The 25,618-nt window shown below is 43.2% G+C and overlaps 1 protein-coding gene across 4 annotated transcripts in view; it reads right to left on the bottom strand.

The window, feature by feature from the left end:
* Positions 1-25,618, bottom strand: part of LOC134927740 (uncharacterized) — a 329,420-nt gene that overhangs the window by 295,415 nt on the left and 8,387 nt on the right. For all 4 annotated transcript variants that reach the window (XR_010177717.1, XR_010177718.1, XM_063922637.1 and 1 more), the window contains exon 3: positions 25,480-25,526. The gene's annotated coding sequence lies outside the window, so the exon portion shown is untranslated. The remainder of the gene's footprint in view (positions 1-25,479; positions 25,527-25,618) is intronic.

Genomic DNA, 25,618 nt, shown 5'->3' with positions numbered 1-25,618 from the left:
GCAGCTCTGTGTCACTGCAAGTATCCATTCCATATCTATGCAGCATTTTTGTGAGCAGTATATATAGTATTACAGTGCAGCATTTAGGTGACTAACAGTATATAGTTGTACAGTAGGCCATTGCTGTATCTTGCAGCTCTGTGTCACTGCAAGTATCCATTCCATATCTGTGCTGCATTTTTGTGAGCAGTATATATCAGTGACGTGCGGTGAGGTCATTGGCTGGGGAGGCACTGCTATTTTTATATATATATATATATATATATATATATAGGCCCTCATTCCGAGTTGATCGGTCGCAAGGCGAATTTAGCAGAGTTACACACGCTAAGCCGCCGCCTACTGGGAGTGAATCTTAGCTTCTTAAAATTGCGACCGATGTATTCGCAATATTGCGATTACTAACTACTTAGCAGTTTCAGAGTAGCTCCAGACTTACTCTGCCTGTGCGATCAGTTCAGTGCTTGTCGTTCCTGGTAGACGTCACAAACACACCCAGCGTTCGCCCAGGCACTCCCACCGTTTCCCCGGCCACTCCTGCGTTTTTTCCGGAAACGGTAGCGTTTTCAGCCACACGCCCCTGAAACGCCGTGTTTCCGCCCAGTAACACCCATTTCCTGTCAATCACATTACGATCGCCGGAGCGAAGAAAAAGCCGTGAGTAAAAATACTATCTTCATAGTAAAGTTACTTGGCGCAGTCGCAGTGCGAACTTTGCGCATGCGTACTAAGCGGATTTTCACTGCGATGCGATGAAAAAGAACGAGCGAACAACTCGGAATGAGGGCCATAGTGTTTGAAGTGGAAATTTTGAAGTGGGGGTATGCAACAGTTAAGGATGCAAGTATGTGCGCACGCTCCAGAAAAGGGGGCGTGGTCACCCAATAGGTGGCGTGTCCAGTGTAGTAGAACCCCTTATACTATCTAGTACTGGTGCCCCTTTTACCTTGTAGCACACGGTAGGAGCCGAAATTCACATTATAGCACATGGTACGAGCCGAAATTCACATTATAGCACACTGAATGAGCCGAAATTCACATTGTAGCACACTGAATGAGCCGAAAGTCACATTGTAGCACACTGAATGAGCCGAAAGTCACATTGTAGCACACTGAATGAGCCGAAAGTCACATTGTAGCACACTGAATGAGCCGAAAGTCACATTGTAGCACACTGAATGAGCCGACATTCACATTGTAGCACACTGAATGAGCCGAAAGTCACATTGTAGCACACTGACTGAGCCGATATTCACATTGTAGCACACTGAATGAGCCGAAAGTCACATTGTAGCACACTGAATGAGCCGAAAGTCACATTGTAGCACACTGAATGAGCCGAAATTCACATTGTAGCACACTGAATGAGCCAAAATTCACATTGTAGCACACTGAATGAGCCGAAATTCACATTGTAGCACACTGAATGAGCCCAAATTCACACTGTAGCACACTGAATGAGCCGGCATTCACATTATAGCACACTGAATGAGCCGAAATTCACATTGTAGCACACTGAATGAGCCGAAAGTCACATTGTAGCACACTGAATGAGCCGAAAGTCACATTGTAGCACACTGAATGAGCCGAAATTCACATTATAGCACACTGAATGTGCCAAAATTCACATTGTAGCACACTGAATGAGCCAAAATTCACATTGTAGCACATTGAATGAGCTGAAATTGTGATAGCAGGGAGAGCCAGAGTGACGACAGGGAGAGAGAGTGACGACAGTGACAGCAGGTAGAGAGAGTGACAGCAGGGAGAGAGAGTGACGATAGTGACAGCAGGGAGAGAGAGTGACAGCAGGGAGAGAGAGAGTGACGATAGTGACAGCAGGGAGAGAGACGACAGTGACAGCAGGGAGAGAGAGAGAGTGACAATAGTGACAGCAGGGAGAGAGATTGACGACAGGGAGAGAAAGTGTGACAGTAGGGACAGGGACAGAAACGACAGGGAAAGAGGGTGACAGCAGGTGAACATTACCTGACTCATTTGTTGCGGCTGGTGGCGGTGAGTGGCTAGCGGCGGTGGGCGGCTAGCGGCGGTGAACGGCTGTGCGCTCTACACAGCCGCCGGCCGTCAAGCAGGGGCTTCTGTCTGAGAGAGGGCGGAGGAGGAGAGCACCGGGCGCCGCTCAATTCACGCTGGGTCTGTGGCTTCCCGCCGCTGTCGCCGTGCACATTAGCAAGCGTTTGGGCCAGCGGTGGACATGGAACACTCTTTAGCTAGTAGGGGGAGGGGGGTACATGGCACACACACATTAGCTAGTAGGGGGGGACATGGAACACACACATTAGCTAGTAGGGGGAGGGGGGACATGGAACACACACATTAGCTAGTAGGGGGAGGGGGGACATGGCACACACACATTAGCTAGTAGGGGGAGGGGGGGGACATGCCACACACACATTAGCTAGTAGGGGGAGGGGGGGACATGCCACACACACATTAGCTAGTAGGGGGGGACATGGAACACACACATTAGCTAGTAGGGGGAGGGGAGACATGGCACACACACATTAGCTAGTAGGGGGAGGGGGGACATGGAACACACACATTAGCTAGTAGGGGGAGGGGGGACATGGCACACACACATTAGCTAGTAGGGGGAGGGGGGACATGGCACACACACATTAGCTAGTAGGGGGAGGGGGGGGGGACATGCCACACACACATTAGCTAGTAGGGGGAGGGGGGGACATGGAACACACACATTAGCTAGTAGGGGGAGAGGGGACATGGCACACACACATTAGCTAGTAGGGGGAGGGGGGGACATGGAACACACACATTAGCTAGTAGGGGGAGAGGGGACATGGCACACACACATTAGCTAGTAGGGGGAGGGGGGGACATGGAACACACACATTAGCTTGTAGGGGGAGGGGGGGACACGGAAAACACTTTACCTAGATTACAGTAGGAAGATCTTCCGTTCCGCTCTCCCCCTCCTCCCTGTACCGCTGCTGCTGCACTCACTGCCTTCAGGCTCTGCCTGTGTGTGACAGGCGCCGGACCAGCAGCGGCAGCAACAGCACGGACACTGTGAGTAAGGAGGCAGGGAGGGGGAGCTGCTCTTAATGAAGTCAGCCCCGCATGGACTCCTGAGCATCCCGGCGCCGCCGCAGCTGGAGCAGTATGAATGGTCCCGGCGCCGCTTCTCCCGGCCGCGTCTATGTGATTGGACCAGCGGATCCAGCACTGGATCCGCTGTCCAATCACAGGTGCCTCGCTAGCAGGGGCGTGCTTTCCCTGCCAGCGAGGCACTTGTATAAGTGCCGCATTCTAGACTTTTTGTAATGGGCTTTTCCAGCGCCCCCCCGCCTTGTCCCGTTATCACTAGCTACGGGAGGCACTAGCTGTCAGTGCCTCCCAAACGTATAAGATGGGCTAAAATGATTAAATTAATATAAAGAGGGTACAATACATATGACACAGAATATGTGTCTTATGTATCTTCTTTCTATTATTTTAATCATAATGACAGGGGAGGCACTGCCTCCCCTGCCTCCCCTGACTGCACGTCCCTGGTATATATAGTATTACAGTGCAGCATTTAGGTGACTAACACTATATAGTTGTACAGTAGGCCATTGCTGGATCTTGCAGGGCTGTGTCACTGCAAGTATCCATTCCATATCTGTGCGGCATTTTTGTGAGCAGTATATATAGTATTACAGTGCAGCATTTAGGTGACTAACAGTATATCGTTGTACAGTAGGCCATTGCTGTATCTTGCAGCTCTGTGTCACTGCAAGTATCCATTCCATATCTGTGCGGCATTTTTGTGAGCAGTATATATAGTATTACAGTGCAGCATTTTGGTGACCAACAGTATATAAGCACATGAGGGAAGAGAGCCCTGCTCGTGAGAGCTTACAATCTAAAGGGGAGGGGTAGACAGACATGGGTGACACAGATGGGGTACATAGAGAACATGGAACAGAGTGTTAGGAATCAGGATGAGATTTGGCTGGGTTTGGTGAAGAAGTGGATCCCCAGAAGGCACAAGTCAATACTTAACATTGCAACATTTTACTGGGCTAAGCAGGAGAAAATTAAAAATAGGGGAAAAAATAAATTAAAAAAAAAGAATCGATAACTTCTACCGCTTTCAAAAAGGTCAATGGAAGCTGAAATAATGGGCAACTACCTCATGGAAGCCAGATACAGTATACCAAACAGTACTTAGCAGTACAGTAACATTTTGTCATAATATTTCAGAAACTGCATGGCTGGTCTCTTGCACTCTTTTGCTCTAATACACCACCTGCTTTAGGATTTATATTCAAAAACATTATGGGGGACATTCCGAGTTGTTCGCTCGCAAGCTGCTTTTAGCAGCTTTGCACACGCTAAGCCGCCGCCTACTGGGAGTGAATCTTAGCTTATCAAAATTGCGAACGAAAGATTAGCAGAATTGCGAATAGACACTTCTTAGCAGTTTCTGAGTAGCTCCAGACTTACTCGGCATCTGCGATCAGTTCAGTCAGTTTCGTTCCTGGTTTGACGTCACAAACACACCCAGCGTTCGCCCAGACACTCCTCCGTTTCTCCAGCCACTCCCACGTTTTTCCCAGAAACGGTAGCGTTTTTTCGCACACACCCATAAAGCGGCCAGTTTCCGCCCAGAAACACCCACTTCCTGTCAATCACATTACGATCACCAGAACGAAGAAAAAACCTTGTAATGCCGTGAGTAAAATACCTAACTGCATAGCAAATTTACTTGGCGCAGTCGCACTGCGGACATTGCGCATGCGCAATAGCGACTAATCGCTCCGTTGCGAGAAAAAAATAACGAGCAAACAACTCGGAATGACCCCCTATGTCTCCATAATCCCAAAAACGTCAGTCTTCTTCCAGTGATTTGGACCAATAATACCATTGATTAGAACAAATAATTCCTGTGATTTTGTCATTTTCTTCCAGTGATTTGGACCAATAATACCATTGATTAGAACGAATAATTCCTGTGATTTTGTCATTTTCTTCCAGTGATTTGGACCAATAATACCATTGATTAGAACAAATAATTCCTGTGATTTTGTCATTTTCTTCCAGTGATTTGGACCAATAATACCATTGATTAGAACGAATAATTCCTGTGATTTTGTCATTTTCTTCCAGTGATTTGGACCAATAATACCATTGATTAGAACGAATAATTCCAGTGATTTTGTCATTTTCTTCCAGTGATTTGGACCAATAATACCATTGATTAGAACGAATAATTCCAGTGATTTTGTCATTTTCTTCCAGTGATTTGGACCAATAATACCATTGATTAGAACGAATAATTCCAGTGATTTTGTCATTTTCTTCCAGTGATTTGGACCAATAATACCATTGATTAGAACGAATAATTCCTGTGATTTTGTCATTTTCTTCCAGTGATTTGGACCAATAATATCATTGATTAGAACGAATAATTCCTGTGATTTTGTCATTTTCTTCCAGTGATTTGGACCAATAATACCATTGATTAGAACGAATAATTCCTGTGATTTGTCATTTTTTTCCAGTGATTTGGACCAATAATACCATTGATTAGAACAAATAATTCCTGTGATATTGAGGTGTTTGTGTCGCTTAGCTTAGCCGTCCAGCGACCACAGTGCACCTCTTTTTCTCTTTTCTTTGCGCCATGTGCTGTTTGGGGCCAATTTTTTTAAGTGCCATCCTGTCTGACACTGCAGTGCCACTCCTAGATGGGACAGGTGTTTGTGCCGCCCTCTTGGGTCGCTTTGCTTAGTCATCCAGCGACCTCGGTGCAAATTTTAAGACTGAAAATAGTATTGTGAGGTGTTAGACTGGAAATGTCTATAGACTGGAAATGAGTGGAAATTGTGGTTATTGAGGTTAATAATACTATAGGATCAAAATGACCCCCAAATTCTATGATTTAAGCTGTTTTTGAGGGGTTTTGAAAAAAAACACATAAATCCAAAACACACCCGAATCCGACAAAAAATTTTCAGGGAGGTTTTTCAAAAACGCGTCCGAATCCAAAACACGGCCGCGGAACCGAATCCAAAACCAAAACACAAAACCCGAAAAATGTCCGGGGCACATCTCTAATATATATATATATACAGCATCCAACGTAGAACCTCCGGCACTCCACAAGTGGCAAATAAAAACCTTGCTCCTGTGCCTTCCTCCCTGGGGACTAACCCACAATACTGATGCAAACAAAAAATGAGGCGGCACTTGGAGACTGGCGTAGGTGATGAAAAATTGTATCAAACAGACAGGTTAACGTTTCGGGGACGTGCTCCCCTTCCTCAGAACCATATATATATACAGCAGTATTACTGGAATTATATTGCAGTACCACTGGACATATACGACAGGATCATTGGACTAGATTTATACGCCAGTACCACTGGAATTATGCAGCAGGATCACTGGATTTATACAGCAGTACCGCTGGACATATACAGCAGTATGAATGGACATATACGGCAGTATCACTGGACATATACGGCAGTATCACTGGACTGGACTTATACGCCAGTACAAAAGAAAGGGGATACTGGCGCCGGCCGTTATTCCAAAAATTAAAGGATGTATCACAGATGAAAATGATCTAAAATATAACAATTTATTACAAATTTATTTTTAAAAAAGGGATAATTGCCACGAATCACATAAAACATAAAAGCTGGTTGGAAATATTAACCTCCAATAATCTCCTCAATAAAATGCTAAATTGCAATACTGGCTAGGGCTCATTCCACAGAGAGTTATTGATCCTTCTATAGCACTGGTATTACCCAATCTATAAGGTGCAGTCCCATAGGTATCACAATGGCTTGGAGATCCAATTTTGTAGTGGGAAAAGATCCGAGTCCAAAAGTATGCTTAATTCCAGGAAATCAGTGGTGACAAGTGAGTCCAATTTACACCAGGAAAGATGATGAGGAGACGGTAGGTAGGTAGTCCACACAAGCAGGCTTGAAAAAATGTTCTGATGCTCCTGGCTGGACATATAGGGCAGTATCAATGGACATATACGCCAGTACCACTGGAATTATACAACAGGATCACTGGATTATACAGCAGTACCACTGGAATTATACGACAGGATCACTGTAATTATACGGCAGGGTCACTGGATTATTACGGCAGTACCACTGGACATATACAGCAGTATCAATGGACATATACAGCAGCACAGGGACACCACCACTGGACTGATGCAGGACAACATAGCACCACTGCTATAGATTGGACTTATACAGCAGCACTGGTCATATGGCAGCAGAGGACACCACCACTGTGACTGGACTGATGCAGCACGACACCACCACTGGACTGATGCAGCACAACACAGCACCACTGGACTGTACGTATACAGCAGCACTGGACATATGGCAGCAGAGGACACAACCACTGTGACTGGATAGATGCAGCACAAAACACGGACACTGAGGACGGAGACACATCCTCTCTCTACACTCTCCAATGCCGTAGTGAAAATGGCAGCGACGCGCGGCTGTTTATATGGAATCCAAACCCCGCGAAAATCCGACAGCGGGATTTTGCCTCGTTTTTGACATTTTGCCTCGTTCTGGTTTCCAACTCAGGCGGGAAAACCCAAGCCTGACTCGGAACCGGGCTTGTGACGTGAAGTCTGGTAGGGTTCGGTTCTCTGAGAACCGAACCCGCTCATCTCTAATATTAAGGTTTCTTCATCCAGGTATAAAGGATATTTGTAACAGACATTATGAGCCATATGTAAAATCTTAATGGTACATACTGTACAGTATATTAAAAAGTGGAAATTCAATAAAAACTCATAAAATTTAGAAATACATAAAGTAACTATCTGTAATGACATCCATTTTCATTAATTATCGATATCTCAGAACATCCATGTGTCTGGTAGGAAAACCTGATGTTGGAAGCAAACCAGGTACTAAATGGATGACGACAAACAGTAACAAAGAACAACATATAGCAGAATATATTTTAAAACTTTTATAGATTAAAAAAATAACAAATATATATTTTTAAATAATAGTTTTCAGATACTGTGGAAGTACCGGTACTGCCAGGGAACTAATTATATCAGCTCCACCATTACTAATGTGGGATGAATATGGTCGTGCCTCTGTTCTGTACGAACACTTCTGTTCTGTTCACTTGTTACTTCTGATTGAAGCATATCTGTGGATGAATCTAGCTCTAATTATTTTGAATTTACTGTACATTAACATGCCCTTACTGTACTTATGCATGCCCCTTACTCTATCTCTCCAGACATAGTGGGACACAAGTTTGTAACACAAAAAAATGTAGAAGTGGACACATGTATTATATACTGGATGTAGTCTATAGCACTGTCTAGGTTCTCGCTCTCTCTCTCTCTCTCTCTCTCTCTCTCTCTCTCTCTCTGTCACTTTCCTCCTGTTGCTCTCTTTCATAATCTCTCTCTTCAGCTCTACCCCCACTCTTTTACTCTGTCTCTATTCTTCTTACTCTTTCTCTTCCCCCTTATCTATGTGTTCCTCAGCACTTGATTTTATTATATAGATTATCCAGGACTTAGTGATGAGCGGATTCGGTCTTACTCGGTTTTACTCGGTTCATAACTTTTTTGTTTTTTACTAAGTGACGTGCGGTGAGGTGAAGCAGAGCCTTTCTTGTCATACTAATTTATAAGCCAGAGTTTTGACTATATAAAGTATATGAATATACAAAGTATATATTAGATATATTTTCTTTGCCTTATCTAATCATTTTTGTAGCTAAAACTCTGGAGTAAAAAGTCTATGACAGATGAGGCAGTCGCTCCCCTGCCTATCTTTTCCGCACTTTTCTGATACCAAATTTCCAGTGGTATATACTGCTGCACCTGTGTATAATGCCCACATGCACCCTGTGGTTCATATATTGTGTGTACAGCTGGCTCTGATACTAGCCAGTGCCTACTGAGCCATTTACCTCACAGCACGTCCCTGGTCCACACCGTTTCTCCTCTACAGAGTATTGTCTCTTAATGTATGAAGCTGTGCATATCTTCTTCTTTTCTTCTATTCGGTTGTGGATATTGTGATGTTGCCGATGGTTGATTTTCAAAAGTGTCTTTGTTTTCATCATGAGGTGGTAAGTAATGAGTAAGTATAGGAAATAACAGAAGTGTTTGGAGATGTGTTTTATGCCAGAACTCAGTATATTCTGTTGCGCTTTACATTTGGAAACAACAGTGATAAGACAAACTGGGTATTAACAGACATAGAGTTAGGAAGGCCCTGTTTGCAAGTTTACAATCTATAGGGAATAAGGATACACAATGATATCAATAAACAATGAACTATCTATAGCATAGCGGTCCCACCAGATTGCAAGTCCTGATAGGATGTAATTAGATATGAATGCTTCTGAAGGTCATTTGGACAGTTCAGGAATTTGATAGGCTTGCCAGAATAGGTGAGTGCTTAGGGAATACTTGAAAATTTGGAGGTTAGAGGAGAGTCCTATCATGCATGAGAGGGCATTCCATAGGGTGGGTGATGCCCAAAGAAAGTCCTGCAATTGTGAATGGGAGCGAGTGAACGGTGCAGATGAGATATGCAAATCTTGTGCAGAGCGAAGAGGTCGAGTTGGGTGGTATTTTGAGATAAGCAAAGAGATATATGTTGATGTAGTTTGGTTAATAGCTTTGTATGTATGTATAAGTTTTTAAATTGAATACGGTAGAATATGGGCAACCAATGGAGGGACTAACAGAGTGGATCCGCAGACGATCTAGCGAGGAAGATTAGCATTGCAGCTGCATTCAAAATGGATTGTAGGGGTGAGAGTCTTTTGTTGGGAAGACCAGTCAGGAGACTTTTGCAATAATCAATGCGGGAGATACTGATAGCATGGATTAGAGTGTTTTCAGTGTCTTGTGTAAGATATGGTCGTATTTTGCATATGTTTTTAAGATGCATGTAACATGATTTAGAGATAGATTGAATGTGTGGCACATATGACAGTTCAGAGTCAAGGATAACACCTAGGCAGCGAGCTTGTGGGGTAGGGTAGATTGTCAAGTTGTCAACAGTTATGGAGATATCAGGTTGGTAACTACTCTTGACTGGCGGGAATATAATTAATTCTGTTTTGGAAATCTTGAGTTTGAGGTGGCGAGATGACATCCAAGATAAAATGGAAGAAAGGCATTCAGTGACATGGACCAATACAGATGGTGACAGATCTTGGGAGGATAGATACATTTGAGTATTATCAGCGTACAAATGATACTGAAATGCAAAGCAGCTAATTAGTTTACCAGGAGATGAGGTATAGATTGAGAAAAGCAGAGGACCTAAGACTGAGCCTAGCGGTACTCCAACTGATAGAGGTAGTGAAGAGGAGGTGGAATCAAAGAAGGGAATACTAAAAGAGCAATTAGATAGGTAGGATTGAAAAAGTATGATTCGTGGAACTACACATCCCAGCAAGTTGTACTGCATTAGCTGATTATGTCAAATGAATATCATGATTGAATAGTCTAGGTATGATTCGTGGAACTACACATCCCAGCAAGTTGTACTGCATTTGCTGATTATGTCAAATGAATATCATGATTGAATAGTCTAGGTATGATTCGAGGAACTACACATCCCAGCAAGTTGTACTGCATTTGCTGATTATGTCAAATGAATATCATGATTGAATAGTCTAGGTATATTGAAAAAGTGAGGGGGTTTTTTTTGTATGTTTTTCTCTTTGTAAAGATATAGTTGGCGGCCTTATTGGTATGTAATGTCTGTTTTTCTAAGCTAATTTATGGCCTTAGCTTAAAGGGGGATTGTATTGGATGGAGTTTGCAATCATTGCATTCACATGGATATTTTTCCTATTTGAAGTCTAGTATACGGCTGGATAGCCATCGGCTGGTACAGTGGCGGAACTAGCGAGCGGCGGGCCCAGGTGCGACAAAATGCTTTGCCCCCCCCCACATCCCCCGCCACACACATCCCATCCAAGTCCACCCCCTCACCCCTGGAGAGGATCTGGTGAGGGGGACCTGCTCAGGGCCAGAGAAATGGATACCTAGCAACAGTGCCGTAACTAGACATTTTAGCACTGTGTGCAAGAAACGGCATCGGAGCCCCAACCCTGCATGCTAAATAGGGGCAGTGCGCGCCGTAGGTGGGCGCAAAAATACATAATGGCATGGCTTCGTGGGGAAGGGGTGTGGCCACAAAATAATACCAATTCATAAAATGGTACACAGTAGTCTCCATTATTCAAATTACGCCGCACAGTAGCACCACTACACCAGGTAGAGACCCTTTTACACCTTACAGCAGACAGATTCCTCTTTTTACACATTACAGCAGACAGCGTGCACTTTTTACACATAACGGCAGACAGCGTGCCCTTTTTACACCTAACGGCAGACAGCGTGCCATTTTTACACAACGGCAGACAGCGTGCCCTTTTTACACATAACGGCAGACCGCGTGCCCTTGTTACACATAGCGGCAGACAGCGTACACTTTTTACACATAACGGCAGACAGCGTGCCCTTGTTACACATTACGGCAAACAGCATCCCCTTTTTACACATAACGGCAGACAGCGTCCCCTTGTTACACATTACGGCAGACAGCGTCCCCATTTTTACACATTACGGCAGGCAGATTCCCCATTTTTACACATTGCAGCAGGCAGATTACCCCTTTTTACACATAGCGGCAGGCAGTCCCCCATTTTTACACATTGCGGCAGGCTGATTCCCCCTTTTTACATATTACGTCAGGCAGTCCCCCCTTTTTACACATTGCGGCAGGCAGATTCCCCCTTTTTACACATTGCGGCAGGCTGATTCCCCCTTTTTACACATTACGTCAGGCAGTCCCCCCTTTTTACACATTGCGGCAGGCTGATTCCCCCTTTTTACACATTACGTCAGGTAGTCCCCCCCTTTTTACACATTGCGGCAGGCTGATTCCCCCTTTTTACACATTACGTCAGGCAGTCCCCCCTTTTTACACATTGCGGCAGGCTGATTCCCCTTTTTACACATAGCGGCAGGCAGTCCCCCATTTTTACACATAGCGGCAGGCAGGCCCAAGTAAGAAAGAAAGAGAAAGAAAGAAAGAAAGAAAAAGAGAAAAAGAAAGAAAGAAGAATTATACTTACCCTCTCCGCCGGCTCAGGCTCCTCGGTGCAGCGTCAGACGATTCCCGGGCAGTAGAGAAGGTGGAGGACGGAGGTGAAGAAGGGAGCCGCAGCAGCGCTTTGTTACTGGTGGAGGCGCTGCTGCTGCTGCCCCTCTGCTTCCCTATAGGCTGTTCTCGGAAGACAGCCTATAGTGAAGCAGAGGGGCAGCAGCAGCAGCGCCTCCACCAGTAACAAAGCGGTGCTGCGGCTCCCTCCTTCACCTCCCTCCTCCTCCTTCCCCCGTCAGTGCCGCTGCTCCTCTCCTCTCCGGGCGGCTGTGCGCTGCGGGCAGCGGTTGCCCGCAGCGCACAGCGGCATGTAATGAGTCAGTATGACTCATTACATGCTTGGGCCCCTGGACAGAGGCGGGCCCCAGTGCAATGCACTGCTTGCACTGCCGGTAGTTCCGCCTCTGGGCTGGTAGTGCTTACATAGAAGTGCTGACATAAAAGTGTTATTATAAAAATAGCGTTATACCTGCATTAAACCGAAGAAAAACAGAAGGGAAACATCAACACATCAACACTACCACAAAAGGACTGCCTTAATGCCTCAAAAGTATGTAATTCATCTTATGAATATTATCTGTTTTTAAAAACCTATGAAAAGGCATCCCCAATCTGCTCACTACAGTTCTCTCTTATGCAAACTTATGTATGTTTCTTGATGTAATGATTTCTTGTAAATGACATTGCATGTGTGGGGAAGTTGCTCGGTGAAACAGTTTATTATTGCATACTGACTGGTGTTTACCTCCTTTGAACATTTACCCATTGTGGTCAGGTGTACTATATCTTTATATTTAGTAAGGTGTAGTCATGGTGTAAAGGACAGAGTATGATTACTGATTAGTAAAAGAAAACAAATACTGAGCAACATCCCCAAACAGGTAATTTCAACTTTAAACTTGTCATTTATTTTGTACGCTCTGGACATGGCTACTAATAACAAATGCACAGACAAAATTCTTAAAGCTATGTCTGCAAATGCTAGGAGCTTAGGAGACAAAATTCCAGAGCTAATTGCGATAATGACAAGGGATAACCTGGATTTTGTGGCAATTACAGTGTCTTGGTGCAAGGAGAATCATGACTGGGACTTAGCTATACCAGGATACAATTTATTTAGGAAAGATAGAATAGGAAGAATAGGAGGAGGGGTAGCAATATATGTGAAAAAAAGCATAAATGCTACTTTAATACAAAATATTGAAGCCAAAACTGAGGCCCTTTGGGTCACCATAGAAACTGGGAAGAAGGACATTATTCGCATTGGGGTGATCTATAGACCACCAGGCCAGGGGCAGGATTTGGACAGGAACCTATTGTTGGACATCTCTAAAATGGCTTTTAAGGGAGAAGTCATAATCATGGGAGACTTTAATTTACCTGATGTAAATTGGGAGGGGTCTTTTGCAAGTTCAGCTACAAGTGGCAAATTTCTACATTCCTTACAGGGAGCATCTCTCAAGCAATTGGTGAGGGAGCCCACTCGCAAAGACTCAATATTAGATCTTATTCTTACAAATGGTGATAGGATATCTGATATATATGTGGGTGAGCACCTGGGATCCAGTGATCATCAAGCAGTATGGTTTAGTATAAAGACAGGATCCAACTCCTGTCACACAAAAACAAAGGTGTTGGATTTTAGAAATGCTGACTTTGCAAAAATGGGGAGATGTTTAAGTGATTCATTGGCAGACTGGAGTAACTTGGAAGGAGTGCAGGAGAGGTGGAAAAAACTGAAAAGTGCAATACTAAGTGCAACAGACCTTTGTATCAAAATGGTTAGGAAAAGCACCAGGAAAAGGAAGCCAGTGTGGTTCACAAAAGAAGTATCAACTAGTGTGAAAGCAAAAAAGATGGCTTTTAGGAAATACAAACAGACTCAAAATAATATCGACAAAGAGGTGTATCTGGACAGACGGAAGGATGCTAAGAAAGTGATCAGACGTGCAAAGGCAGAAGCTGAGGAGAAAATGGCCCAGTCAGTAGATAAAGGGGGCAAAACTTTTTTTAAGTATATAAGTGAAAGGAGAAAATCAAATGGAGGAATAATAATACTTAAGACAGAGAGTGGGCATTTGGTGGAGGGAGACAAGGCAATAGCAGATCACCTAAATAATTATTTTTGCTCAGTATTTACTACAGAAGAAGGGATGGGGCCACAGTTAAGTTGCAAGGACATTCATAAAAATAAGGTAGATGAAAATACATTTACAGAGGAGAAGGTCCTAACAGAACTTTCAAAACTAAAAGTGGATAAATCAATGGGACCAGATGGGATACACCCAAGGATACTCAAAGAGCTAAAAGATGTGCTGGTTACACCTTTAACAGAATTATTTAACCAGTCACTAAATACAGGTGCTATTCCAGAGGACTGGAAAAGAGCAAATGTAGTTCCACTGCACAAAAGTGGAAGAAGAAAGAAGCAAGTAACTACAGACCAGTAAGCCTTACATCAGTAGTAGGGAAAGTAATGGAAAAACTATTAAAAGAAAGAGTAGTGGAATATCTTAAATCAAACAACTTACAGGATCCAAAACAGCATGGATTTACTGGTGGGAGATCATGCCAAACAAATCTTATTGACTTTTTTGACTCTGTGATGAAAATAATAGATCAAGGGGGAGCTGTAGATGTAGCATATCTAGACTTTAGCAAGGCATTTGACACTGTCCCACATCGCAGACTGCTAAATAAACTTGAAAGCCTGGGGGTGGATTATAAATCAGTTAAATGGATAAGAACCTGGTTGCAGGATAGGAAACAGACAGTCGTAGTTAATGGAGTGCAATCTATGGAGGGAAATGTTACCAGTGGAGTACCCCAGGGATCTGTACTTGGTCCAGTTCTCTTTAATATCTTTGTTGGTGACATTGCAGATGGTATTGAAGGGAAGATATGCCTTTTTGCAGATGATACAAAGATTTGCAACAGGGTAGACACACCGGGAGGGGTCTAACAAATGATTAATGACCTAGGTAGGCTTGAGAAATGGTCAAGAACGTGGCAACTACAGTTTAATGCTAAAAAAGGCAAAATCATGCACTTGGGTCTCAAAAACCCAAAGGCTAAGTATAGTATCAAGGGTACTATAATGGAAACTACTGAGGCGGAAAGAGATTTAGGAGTCACTATTTCAAGTGACTTGAAGGCAGGAAAGCAATGCAACAAAGCAATGAGAAAGGCAAGTCAGATGCTTGGTTGCATAGGGAGAGGAATCAGTAGCAGGAAAAAAGAAGTGATAATGCCACTGTATAGGTCATTGGTACGGCCCCATCTGGAATACTGTGTCCAGTTCTGGAGACCCTATCTCCAGAAGGATATAAATACATTAGAGAGTGTACAAAGAAGGGCAACTAAAATGGTGCATGGCCTACATCACAAAACTTACCCGGAAAGGCTAAAAGATCTTAACATGTATAGTTTGGAGGAGAGAAGGGAAAGGGGGGACATGATAGAAACTTTCAAATATATCAAGGGTCTTAACAAGACCTTATCAAGAGGGAAACATTCTTCAAAGAAAAAGAAGTATTAGAACTCAAGGGCATACATTGAGACTGGAGGGGGGGGAGGTTCAGGGGAAATTTAAGGAAAAATTACTTCACAGAAAGGGTAGTGGATAAGTGGAATAGCCTCCCATCAGAGGTGGTAGAGGCTAAGACTGTAGGGCAATTTAAACATGCTTGGGACAGGCATATGAATATCCTTACAAAGAATTAGGGTTCAAAAAGGGTTGAGATTGCCTAAAGGATAAAATAAAAAAGGGGCAGACTAGATGGGCCAAGTGGTTCTTATCTGCCGTCAAATTCTATGTTTCTATGTTTCTAGGATGAGAACCAAGAAAGGGCAGTGTCCTGAAGACCTAGGGATTGTAGTATTTGTGTGAGAAGAGAGTGGTCAACAGTGTCAAAAGCAGCAAAGAGATCTAGAAGAATAAGACGTGAGTAATGGCCTTTAGATTTGGCAGTGACTAGATCATTCTCTACTTTAGTTAGTGCTATCTCTGTGGAGTGTTGGGAACAAATGTCTGCCTGAAGTGGGTCCAATAAGTTGTTGGAGTTAAGAAAGTGTGTGAGGCGAGTGTAGGTGAGCCTCTCAAGTAACTTGGAGGGGCATGGGAGCTGAGAGATCGGACGGTAGTTAGAGAGAGAGTTTGGGTCAGAATTGTGTTTTTTCAGAATGGGGTAATTACTGCATGCTTGAACAGAGAAGGAATGATACCAGTAGAAAGAGAGAGATTACAGATTTTAGTTAAGGTTGGGATAAGCACAGGAGACATAGTTTAACTGACTCGTGAGGGTATAGGATCAAGAGGAGAGGTAGTAGAGTAGGAGGATGAGAAGAGTGCAAATACTTAATCTTCGCTTGTGGGATCAAATGAAGAAAAAGTGCAAGAGGGTTCAGAAAGGAAATTGAGCAGGTCTGGCTGAGTACGAGCAAACCATTTTATCTTGGATTGGTGGCAAAAGAAGAGATGAGAGATTGGAAATACTGTATGTTTGTTTGGCAGTGTCCAGGGCATTACGATAGGAGTGGTAGGTGGTCTTATACAAGAGGAAGTTACTTGGATTCCGAGATTTACGCCACGGTTGGCATTTAAGCCTACATGGAGTGGGATGGGTAGCTGGAGCCACTTCATCAAGGGCTCTCTCTAGAGTCTGGTACACGTGGGATACAGCAGTCCCAGGAGAGGTAAATGTGGAAATTGGTGAGAGCAGTTGTTGCAGAGAGGTGGAAAGTTGTTGAAAATTAATAGTGTTAGTGTGTCTACAGGTTAGAGGAGACATGCTCAATTTCAGTGTCATAAGCCCAATATACACGATAGAGATGTGTGGTGAGCGAACCGCTCAGCACACATCTCTCCCGCCGCTCAGCGCAGCGCAATGTGTGCTGAGCAATTTTGGGGAGGACGGGGGGCCGCTCATTTCACCCAGCGGGTGAAATGAGCGACGTGCTAGATTGGCCTGGATGCAGGCCAATCTAGTACCGGCGATAGCGATGTGCGGGGCCCGCGCATCACTATCGCTGAGAGGGGTACACACGAGTGATCTGTGCTTAAAATCTAAGCAATTTAGTCAGATTGCTTAGATTTTAAACATGGATCTCTCCGTGAGTACCCCCTATAGAGTTTGAAGTAATGGAAGAGATTGAGAAGGTGATAAGGTTGTGATCAAAGAGAGGGAAAGGAGTGTTAATGAAATCAGAAACTGAGCATAGTCTGGTGAATACAAGATCAATGCAGTGGCCCTCCTGATGAGTAGAGGAGTCAGACCATTGGGTGAGGCCAAGAGAGGAGGTTAGAGAGAGGAGTTTGGAGGCATGACGAGATTGTGGATAATAGCAATATTGAAATCACCCATGATGATGGTGGAGATGTCAGAGGATAAGAAGTGTGGGAGCCATGCAGAACAATTTTGTAGGAATTGTTTGGGTAGCCAAGGTGGGTGATAGATAGCTGCAATACGCAAAAAGAAAGGGGTGAAAATCCTAATAGAGTGAACTTCAAACAATGTGAATGTGAAAGTGTGAATGTGGTAGAACTGTGTCTGTGAAAAATTGGGACAGTAATATTCCAACCCTACCTCATTTACAGTTACCAATCCTGGAGGTGTGTGTGAAGTGGAGACCAATGTGTGACAGTACTGCAGGGGAGGCTGTGTCTGATTGTGTGATCCATGTTTCTGTCATGGCCAGCAGGTTGAAGTGGTCAGAGATGAAGAGGTCGTGGATTGATGTTAATTTGTTACAAACAGAGCATGCTTTCCATAAAGCACATTTTAGTGACTTGGAGAGTGATGGGAGACATGTGATATTTATGAGGTTAGATGGATTCTGATCAGTATGTGATCCCAGCGACCGGGATCCCATTGGTCATTATACCAACGTCGGGATCCCGATCATTACAATGCCAGCAGGGGGGGTGAGCGCAACGAATCGCCTTGCGGGCATGATGGTGAGCTTCGCTTGCCACAGGTTCTATTCTCCCTCTGTGGTTGTCATGGACACTCACAGAGGGGGAATCACCTACCTCGCCGGTATTCTGTCGGCGGTATGGTGCCCCTTGCGGAATCCCGGTGTCGGTATTGTGACCGCATACTGATGGATTTCTATATTGTTTTGAATCAGCTGAGTGTGGGTGGGCAAAGTGGTTGGGGCCTGGATTTGGTGTTATGTCACCAGCTAATAAAAGCAGAAGATAAATATTGGTGGAGGACTGTGAGTGTTTACTATGGTGGCCGACTGTGGATGTTAAAGTACTTGTAGAGAAGTAAGAAAAAAGCTCAGAAGTGTTTAGAAGAGGAGAGTGGATAATAGAAGCAGTAATGTGCACAGAGTGGTAAGTTGTAGGGTGAATGTAGGATGAGTAAAGTTTGGTGAGAATTCCATAAATTGAAATGAGAAATAGTAGTTTGGTGAACATGCTGTGGTCATTTGTGAGTTAAATTTTGGGTAAGTGATTTAGGAACTGTTTTGTTTAGTTTAACTATTAACATTTTCTTGATGTAGTTCATTGTTTTTTCAACTGTTTTTTTAACTGTTCAGATTGCACACTTCGGTAATCCACGCTAGCTACCCCCTTGACTGAATCTAAAGAAATACTATGGGCCTAATTCAGACCTGATTGCTCCTCTGCGTTTTTTGCAGATGGCTGTGATTAGATAGTTGCCGCCCATAGAAAGTGAAAACCCGCCCCGTGCTTGTGTGCGAATGCATGCTGTGCGAAAACTTCGCCAGACAGGAGACATCTGCAAATCCGTTCGCAATTCACTCACCATCGAATGATTTTTCCAGTCTGTGCAGCCTGTGCGTAGCCCAAGATTTACTCCTACAGTGCGATACAAACAGGCTGATCGGGGCCGGAGCTGATGTCACACACCCTCCCAGAAAACGCTTGGGAACACCTGCATTCTTCCTGACATTCCCTGAAAATGGGCAGTTACCACCCATAAACATCCTCTTCCTGTCAATCACCTTGCAAACGCCTTGCGATCAATATTTTTGCATTATCCTGTCGCTGTTTGGTGATGCGCATGCGCATTGCAGTGCATACACATGCGCAGTCATTCGATAATCGGCCGCTGTGTGATTTCGCACAACAGCGATCAGGTCTGAATTAGGCCCTACTGTATGTCTTATTCAAACACCTATGTCTTATTCTAACACACACTTATTCAAAGCTACAGTACCACAAAGGGGTGTAGTACGGCTGACCGGCGGTCTCCTGACCGCCGGTCAGCTTACCGACGCCGGGATCCCGGCAGCATACCGACGCCGGGATCCCGGCGGGGAGGGGCGAGTGCAGCAAGCCCCTTGCGGGCTCGCTACGCTCGCCACGCTGAGGGCTCGGTGGCGACCTGCGGTCGCCACGGGTTCTATTCCCACTCTATGGGTGTCGTGGACACCCACGAGTGGAAATAGTCCCTGTTGGTCGGCATGCCGACCATCGGGACAGTGACCCGTCGGGCTGGTGGAGGAGGTCATGTGACTGTCGGTCAGCTGACCGGCGGTTACATGAATACCACCCCCACAAAGAGCAACAAAAAAAAGCAGCAATTTGCAGCTTGATAAAACCATGTTGCACTGCAGATGTGCAGATATAAAATGTGCAGATAGATTACAGTTGGGAACGGGATGTCCTAGCTTAAGTCTAATTTTCAGTGTAAAAACAAAGCTGACAAGAAAAAGCAGTCAGTATTTTACATCAGAGTTGCCTACCCTCCCTCATTCTGCAGGAGACTCCCTGAAATAGCAGCAATCTCCCTGATTTTCCCTTACCATCATTATGTAGCTGTTACATTCTTGGGGAAAAGATAAATTAGAGATATATACATTCAAAGGGGATTTTCAGTGCCATTTCCCTGTATTGGTTATAAGGCACAATGATCCCTATGGCTACATTCATTTTAAATAAGGTTTCTCATGGCCACTTACAGTACATGTGTATACAGTATACTAACTTTGGGGCTCATTTACCTTTTGATGTAAGTCATTTTCATGACGCCTCTCAGATGTAGCAGTACACGTCCGTGCTTATAGGTGTTACTTTCACAATCTCCCTGAAATGCTTTTTTAAAAGTAGGCAAGTATGTTTTACATGCATGCAAAAATGAATGTATTTACAACCCTTGCATTGCAATATGTTTTATTCTAGGAGCAAATTGCTCATTTGTTTTGCTGCTACTCCTAATTCTGAATCACATTCTAACTGTACTGGCTAACTGAGCCAGAGTACTGGACTAACAGTTTAAATATTGCATATCCATTAGTATGAAATAACATAACATTGATAGAATTCTACATGACATGAAGTGTGGTTGTAGAACAAGTTGTGCTATATTTAGGTAATAATGGGTTAACTTAATTTGCTACATAACATAGAAAAAAAATGGAACAAATGCTAAATTCATTAAATTAAATTAGCATTTCTCTAGAGAGTGTAGCCTAGAGACATCACAATCTTTAGAAGCAAGTTACTGGAAACCCAAATGATTTTCAAAAGCAAAATCTATGATCCACAATATGGCAAATTCTGCCTTAAGAGACAGAAATGTTTATAGTTAATACTGATTGCTGTTGCTATCCTTAGGGCAAACATTATATTACAGTTTCAACATATATCTGTACAAATATCATTTATATTTTATTTTGCATCATCAATACCCACATTGCTTTTTTAATGTTCTTAGTTTCCCTCTTAGCAGTGCTTACTGGCGAATACACTATAAAGCAAATAACTGTGGAAAAGTAATTCTCAGTTTCAGTATTGTAAACATAGTTTAGATGCCTTACTGAAAATTAAATATTTCTGCAAGTCTTTTTTTTTTCTTTGTGCATTTGTGAACCTCTGCAATGAAAGGTACAAGTATACATGCACCTAATATTTCAAATGTTGGATTATAAGCACCCCAGTTGATGCTACGAAAAACATTGCTGTCCTGTGTATTTTATATGATAGTGGGTAAATTTTACAGGGGGAAAAAATGAGCATTAATTGAATTGCCCGATAAAAATATTGGGCAAAAAATTCAAAATAAAAACTTTTTTTTCATGGTAGAAATAAACAACAATCAATTGAATTTCCCCCTATAGCTTGTTACATGCTAATTATGCATCCTTCATGGGCTGGCCCCTATCACACTAAAATCAACCATATGGAAATCCCCCTCCAGAAATCCTGCATTTGTCCCTGACATGAGATTGTAACATTGTACTTATACCCATGAAGGCATATGTAATTAAATAAATCCATTTTAAAGTGGAGATTTCTCCATTAGGAAGCTGCTTCAATGGTAGTTGTCATTTCGGAGTCATTATCCTGAATTAGTGCCTTAAACTATCATCCTTGAGTAGAGGCAGGATGCCCTATCTTATTCTTGGGAAGTTAATTTCTAATATAGCATGACTTACACAGGTGTTTTGCCATTTGCACCCCTCTCCAGTGCCACTTTACTTGAATCTAACACAAGTATGTTTGTGACTTTGGAAGTAGGAGAGATGAGTGGACGGGGGGGAATAATGTAGAGTAAGTAAGTGTTTGCATCATTGTGAACAAATACATACCCCGACTGTGATGTACTGTATATATGCCAGCAAAGCCATACAGTATCAGTTGCATGCCGATGATGATGATGATGACCTGCGCTGGCACCAGCTAACTGCTCCTGAGTGGAGCAGTGAGTGGTTAACTGTGGTTTCACTGCTGAAATGATGGGAGCATTTTTCATTGATTTTGCAAATATTTTCTAAGCGGATTTTATCAAGATTCTTTTTTATCCAAGAGAAGCTGTACCTGCAGGATTTTGTAGGGTTTCTTTTATGTTATTCAAATATAGAAGCAAATACAAATGTCACAACCAAAGCAAAAGATTACAAATTAAGTGTAAATGTAACCGATGCATGCATAGTGTATATCAGGTGCTTATACAGGGGGATTCAAAAGTCACAGTACACCCTTTTGTTTCAAAAACTGTGCAGGAAATGGGAAAACGGAATACTCCAGTAAGGTATAGGTGAGGTGGGCTATATTTTAGGGTATGTATCGAAATGGGCGCTATCTTGAAGTCGGTCATCTTGAATCTAAGTCAGTTTTTTCAAATGGAAAGGGGGTCGTGTAACATGTCAAACAACATCAGAATTTGCAGAAAATTGTATTGCTGCAAACAGATTTGAAATAGCAGTTATGGTTCAAATGTTACAATACTTTTTGTTGTTGCAGGTAACTGAAGATGGCTTTGACAAAAGAGGAGGGAATTGAGGTCATTCCGTGTCATAACTGCAGATTTTAACAACCGGCCCATGTGCAAAACTGCATACGTCTGTCTGGGTCATTCTCTGCTAGGTACTGGAGTAGCTTGATCTTGAATGGATGCCTTCGATGGGCATGAAGGATTCTTACGATCAATGACTGGCTGGTTCCACATTCTGCTGGCAAACGTCATGTGCTGCATTGTGGGATCTTTACGAAGGAAGCCAAAACCATTGTTGAGGTTGTCTCGTCAGTAGCACTTTTTGGACGACCACTCCGTGACTTGTCCGCCACAGTCCCAGTTTCTCGGAATTTGGAAATTATGCACCAGACAGTGTTATGTGAAATTGGAAGTCTTTCCTGGTGCCGGTTGTTAAAATCTGCATCTATGACACGGAAACTTCGTTCTCCAGACATCAAAATGACCTAAATTCTCTCCTCTTTTGTCAAAGCCATCTTCAGTTACCTGCAACAAAAGAAGTTTTGTAACTTTTGAACCATAACTGCTATTTCAAATAAACTTTTCAGCAAATTCTAGTGTCGTTTGACATGTTACATGACCCCCTTTCTATTTGAAAAAACTGACTTAGATTCAAGATGGCCAGTTTCAAGATGGTGCCCATGTTCGGTACATAACCTAAAAGATAGCCCACCTCACCCATACCTTACTGAAGTATTCAGTTTTCCCATTTCCTGCACAGTTTCTGAAACAAAAGGGTGTACTGCGACTTTTGAATCACCCTGTACTTAGTAGCAGATTTACAGCTATGCAGCAAAGGAAGCTGCCTAGGGCCTATTAGGTACTAGGTGACGTAGGTGACGTTTTTTTGTAGCTCCGCCCCTGCAGTTCTTGAATGACAGGTAGCCCTCTGGCTCCTGTTAGGTGTGCAGGTATCCGGGGGCATTGCCATGGTAACTGTGTGCAGGGTACCGCTATGCTTGTGTAACCTAGTTAAGTATTTATTGTTATTATTTATTGTTACTGAATATACAATTATTGTTATTGTTACTGAATATATATATAGTAGCTTTATTGTCACTGCTATAAATTAGAAGAGGAGAGAGTAAAGATAAATTGATGGCTAAGAGAAGTGTAACCTTGTTAAGTATTTATTGTTATTATTTATTGTTACTGAATATACAATTATTGTTATTGTTACTGAATATATATATAGTAGCTTTATTGTCACTGCTATAAATTAGAAGAGGAGAGAGTAAAGATAAATTGATGGCTAAGAGAAATTTCTGGATCTGGAGCCACGCGGAAGAGAAGGGAGCCACGAGCCGGGCAAGGAGAGCTGGGGAGCGAGGACAAAGAAAAAAAAAGCTTCACGAGCTGCAGGGGGAGAAGCTATAAGAGGCACCCACAGGCGGCGGTTGGGGAAGAGCCGTTGGACGCGAGAGAGAGGCAGGATCGAGAGAGCCGGGAGCAGCCGAGGTCCGTCACCGCTCGTCCGTCACTGCTCAGCTGAAGTCCGTCACCGCTCAGCCGAGGTCTGTCACCGCTCGGCGGGCGGCATCCTGACGGAGATCGATCATCTCTCCTCCAAGCAGCCACGTCAGAGCCGCCGGAGAGAGCAGAGGCAGAGGGAGCTGCTGAGCACAGTGCAGACACAGACGACGGAGCTGATCCCAGTGCGGCCACCTTAACACTGCCGGAGAGAGAGGAAGAGCTGCAGTGCTAGAGACTGAGAGAGGAGACGGAAAGGGGAGACTGGAGACGATCGGTGTGACCTCGGGATACGGTGGTGATGATAACACAGCAGTGACAGTGCGGTAAGCGAAATAGATATTTACCGCTATAGAGAAGGGCCCAGTAACTCCAACTATAAAGAGGCGTCCATATACCAAAGAGGAACCGGCTGGGGACAAATACTCTAAAAGGAAAGCTGCTATACTGCTCCAGAGGGACAAGTAGGTGTCTAACATATTATCAAAGGAGAAACCAGCCTATTAAATCTACTTAAATACCTGTTAGACATCAGTGAGATAGAGTGATGCACCATAATATCCCCTCACATCAGAAAGACAGAGTGACTCATCATAATATTTCCCTCCTCCCACATTGAAAGTAAGAGTTGATAATTGACAAGGAGGAGTGTCCCATAAACTGTTGCTGGAGGGTCGGGGGAGTATAGGGAGAGTATAGCTTTATATTATTCAGCTAAAGTTAAGAAGAGGAAACATCATAACGCATACTCTATGCCGACTTTTGATAGTATCAAAATGCTACAATAAGGATGGAGATTAAGGATTGATCGGCAATCTTTAAAAGATCCCTTGACTTATAAATAATTATATGAGGTCCGCTCCGAAATTACAGGGAATTGAAGAGGATTGAGGAAGGGTTATAAAAGAAGGAGAAATTACAAGAATTTATTTGTGTTGCTATTACTACTAAAGAACATTATATTATTCAAGGACTCTGTCACAAGTTACTTCAGACACGTTAGCACAAGGAAGAACCATTAGACACCTAAAATAGACTATGGATAAATTTACATTATTTTCAGTCTAATTAAGTTCTACATGAACAAGAGGAAAATAAAGGTATCCATCTCTGGGAGTGGCAAATAGAGACAAGTTTAGCTAAAAGGAAATCTTTAGTATACCTTACTACCATTAATACACAGATACACAGATTCTGAAGTAGAGGAAAGCGACAAGTTACCCTAAATTTCCCGGAAGGCTCCAGACATAGTAACAGTGTAACTACCGAAGGCTCCAGACATAGTAACAGTGTAACTACCGTATAGTGACAACCGGAACTTTGTGTCACTCTCATTACACTAACCGAGTGGGAGTATTAGTATTCCTATCGAACTAAATTGTATTGCATATACATGAATCGGAAGTGCACTAATGTATGTGGTATAGTATAATAAGAGTACCCGGGTCACTCTGGCACTTTGAGTGCCCCTTTTTTTAGAAGATTATTTTTTGTATATTGCATGCACGATATTGTTAAAGTAAAGTTAAATGTAGTAAATTATTTGATGCAACTGTTATATTACCAATACATTAAAGTATTCTTCGTATTATACTTACCGTCTTTTGAATCCTAATAAAGATAACTGTATAACAGTCCAGAAACCCTGGAAAAGAGAAGAGACAGGTAATTAATTGAATATGTTTGTACATTTTATAATATCTTAAACCAACAATTCTAACTATATACCAGGTTAGG

Source organism: Pseudophryne corroboree, chromosome 5 (genome assembly GCF_028390025.1).
Source record: "Pseudophryne corroboree isolate aPseCor3 chromosome 5, aPseCor3.hap2, whole genome shotgun sequence".
Lineage (NCBI taxonomy): Eukaryota > Metazoa > Chordata > Amphibia > Anura > Myobatrachidae > Pseudophryne > Pseudophryne corroboree.
The sequence above is the reverse complement of the archived record's forward strand: the minus strand, read 5'-3'. Positions and strand labels throughout refer to the sequence as shown.